At 39.0% G+C, this 4,163-nt stretch overlaps 1 pseudogene; it reads right to left on the reverse strand.

The window, feature by feature from the left end:
* Positions 1 to 2,269: 2,269 nt before the first annotated feature.
* On the reverse strand, positions 2,270 to 3,680 carry LOC127669239 (tyrosine-protein phosphatase non-receptor type 2-like; annotated as a pseudogene).
* Positions 3,681 to 4,163: the final 483 nt, after the last annotated feature.

The raw sequence follows: 4,163 nt of genomic DNA on the forward strand, positions 1-4,163 counted from the left end.
GTTTCTGTTTCTTTACTTGAAAAGGCAGAGCCATCTTAACTCAAAAACCTTGAGGTTGGCCTCCACAAAATCAAGAATAGCTTCATGTGGATTGGGGTGAAATGTTAGCTTCATTCATTAGGTATTGATTAGGCCATCTATTTCTTCAAAGTGGTGATTGAAGTACAATGTGGTAGTTAAATTATTTTGGTAGTCATTTTCTTAAGAAATATGATACAGTTGATTTGTAATGAAGAACTACAATACTTGCAAATTAAACACTAAGCATTGCTTCATACCTTTCTACTGTTTCTATTTACTTCAGAATGTCCTGGGAGTGAGTTTAAAACAGAGCAAACCACAAATTAAACACTTTTTGAACTACAACACAGGCCTGTTTTTATTTACTTTAAAACATAAAATATTTATTTTATTTGTGTGAATACATCTGTCTGAATACATGCGATGAGAGTACAGGTTCTTGAAGGTGTCAGAAAAGAAGTTTGAATTCCCTGAGCCTGAAATTACAGAATAATCTGAGTGCTAAAATGTTACCTCAGGTCCTTAGAAAAATAGCAAGCATTCTGATCACTGAGCCATCTCTTGCTCCTTCTTTTTATTTTAAGACACCCCAAACTGGCAAATGTCCTAACAAAAACTCACACAAACTCATGCAGGTTCCATGATTTCCACTTCAGACTCTATGAGCCTATATGAGCTATGCTTAGGTCGTTCTGTAGGCTGTTGTCTTGTGTTCTTGACCCCTCTGAAAGCTACAATCCTTCCTGTCCCTATTCTGCATGGTTTTCTGAGCTCTGTCTAATGTTTGGCTGTGGGTGTCTGTGATGAATCCCATCAGCTGTCAGAGGAAGCCTTTCTGTATGCTTCAATCTATGAGAATAACATAATATCATTAAGAATTATTTTTTGTCAGTTGTGTTTGATTCTTCCATAGGTATATGGCCTCACCCATTTGATCCATCCTATTCCCATCACCAACTACCCCAAGTCTACCCACAAAACCAATTCTATTTCCCCTTCCCAGTGAGATCCTAGTGCTCCCACAAGCCAGTCTTTTTATAGAATATCTCTGTGTCTGTGTATTATTGCTTAATTATCTTATATTTAACATTTAATATCCATTTCTAAGTGAGTATATATCTGATTTGTCTTTCTGGGTCTGTGTTCTGTCATTTAGTTTTCTTATAATTCCATCTATTTCCCTGCAAAATTCTGATATATTTTTCTAATACCTGAATAATACTCCATTGTGGAAATACAAAAGATTTTTTTAAACGAATTCTTGGGTGGAGAAACACCAAGGGTGTGTCCAATTTCTGGCTATTGTGAATAAAGCCTCTGTGAACAAAAGTGAGCAAGTATCCTGTGTTAGGATGGATTATCTTTTGGTATATCTGGGATCTTGAAGTATGTCAGTCCCCTATTTTATGAGAAACTGCTATATTGATTTCCATAGTCATGAGATTTGCATTCCCATCAGCAATGGAGGAGCTCCCCTTGCTCCACCAGTATGAGTTGTCACTTCTGTGTCATTTAATTTACAGAAGCTTTTCAGTTTTGTGAGGTCCCATTTATTAACTGTTGAATTTAGTGCCTGAGCTATTGGTGTTCTTTCCAGAACACCTGTGCCAATGTATTCTAGGTTATTCCCATCTTTCTCTCTTTCTTTTTTTTTTTTAACAACTGAGTCAACACACAATTTATTTTTCTATGGTAACTGACTTTCAAATTGAACCTTCAAAAAGTACATTTAACTACAAAAGTAAGATTAAATAGGTACTTATAAAATATATTTACCCTAAAATAGTTATGGATATAAAGTTGTAATGCCCATTTCAACAGTAAATTACACATTACATACATTGTTTAAAGGATATTTTCTTTCCATTAAGAATGTAGAAAAAACCCACAATGTTTATTGCTTATATCAAGTGCTGGTTAAAATCCACAAGACCTCCAAAAGCCAATCCTTGTAATAAAGGATTTCTCAATATACTGGTGTGAACACAGCTGTAAGATGTAACAGTTTTCAACAAGCATGCTTGTCTTTATTTTGAGCCATTGACAGTTTGGGTCTCAGAGGAGCCTGCAGTGCTGAGTCCTGAGATGCTGGGCTTGTGAGTGTGAATACCCCTTATCTGGTTGATGTCTACTCTACCACAATGTTTCTGGGGTATGAGGCATCTACTAACAAACCCTTGAAATTAATGCACCACTGTCAGCTACTAGTGCAGAAAGGTGCTGGGTAAAACTTAATTTATAGAACATTTTATTGAAAAAGCAGTGCCCAGCCAACCAAAGCGCCAACCAAAATGACTGACACAAACCCCATTTTAGTGAGAATAGGTTGCCAATAGCCACCTTTTTTTTTTTTTTTTTTTTTGGTTTGGTTTTTTTGGATTTGGTTTTATTCGAGACAGCGTTTCTCTGTATAACCCTGGCTGGAACTCATTCTGTAGACCAGGCTGGCCTCAAACTCAAGAAATCTGCCTGCCTCTGCCTCCCAGAGTGCTGGGATTACAGGCGTGCACCACCACCACCCGGCTTACCTTTTTCTTTTTCGTTCAGTTTCATTTAGCCTCTGTTTCATCTGCTGCACCTTCTGAGCCATCATAGCCTTTCTATCTATTCTCTCGCATGCATTTCCGTAGAATGTTCTCACTGCTCTCTTCCACAGTATCTTGCACGTTAGAAGGAAGTCCTGTTAACTTTTCATCTTCTGAACGTATTCTCTTCTCATTGTATTTCTTAGTCATTGTTCTGTTTTGTGAATGGTCACAAATAGAAGATAATCTTCTTTAGAAAGTTCTTTCCACCAGTTCTGTATATTTGAATCTCCTTTTGTGTACTTTGCTCCTTCTATTATGGCCATGTAGGAGAATCTGAGCTGGTCTGGTGTCTGAATAAGTCCCATTCGATACTTTCTCATGTTCAGTCATAATTGTTCCACATTAACATCCTCTCCTTTTTCCATCAGAACAAGGCAGGTGTCCACGAGGGAGAAGGTGCCAGAATGCCGGATGCCCGCACTGCAATGGATCACTGCAGGGCTGTGGTCGGAGCTCAAGGAACCAGATTCTCTAAACAAGAAATTTAGGAATGAAGCTGGTGACTCCGGAACTCCAAAATCTGGCCAGGTGGTAAAATGAAAGTGAGATATGGTTCTGGTTTCACCACTATTGATATTTTCTAACTGTAGTAGATGTACTGTATAACATGATTTTACATATTCAGATAAGAGCTTCACACTGAATACTGTTTCCTTAAACATCATCTCTCGATCATCCGTTGGCCAGTACTGGGCACATTTAACCGATTCTTTTTCTACAGTACAGTTTAGAATGGAAACTGCTTTGGTCTTTTGCTGCCACACCGTGAGCCAGAAGTGACAGCATGTGTTAGGAAGTGTGCCATGGGCTTACATCTCTGTATCTGTTTCGATTTCTGTTTTCTGGAAACTTGGCCACTCTATGAGGATAGCCATGGGATTCATTTTGAATTTCCAAGTATAACGGCTGCCATCGCCACTGAGTATCCAGTTCCTCAAACTCCTGCTGGATGGTAGCCGATGGTGGGGGCAGCGGTAGTGCGAGGGGAACCACCACAGCCAACAGCTCTGGCCCTGCTTTATCCCCGGAGCGTGCTGGCACTGTGGCGCATGCGTGATCTGTGACCCCCATCTTTCTCTTTAGTTGTGTTGTGTGTCTGGTTTTAAGATGAGGTCTTTGATCCATTTGGACTTGTGTTTTGTGCAGGGTGATAAATATGGATGTATTTGCACTCTTCTCCATGCTGAAAGTGCTTTCTTTTTTCCATTGTGTATTTCTGGATTCTTTTTTTTTTTTTTTTTTTTTTTTTTTTGACTTTAGAATTTTTTTTATTCGATATAATTTATTTACATTTCAAATGATTTCCCCTTTTCTAGCCCCCCCCACTCCCTGAAAGTCCCGTAAGCCCCCTTCTTTTCCCCTGTCCTCCCTCCCACCCCTTCCCAGTTCCCCGTTCTGGTTTTGCCAAATACTGTTTCACTGAGTCTTTCCAGAACCAGGGACCACTCCTGCTTTCTTCTTGTATCTCATTTGATGTGTGGATTATGTTTTGGGTATTCCAGTTTTCTAGGTTAATAACCACTTATTAGTGAGTGCATACCATGATTCACCTTT

Source organism: Apodemus sylvaticus, chromosome 19 (assembly GCF_947179515.1).
Source record: "Apodemus sylvaticus chromosome 19, mApoSyl1.1, whole genome shotgun sequence".
NCBI classification, from domain to species: Eukaryota; Metazoa; Chordata; class Mammalia; order Rodentia; family Muridae; genus Apodemus; species Apodemus sylvaticus.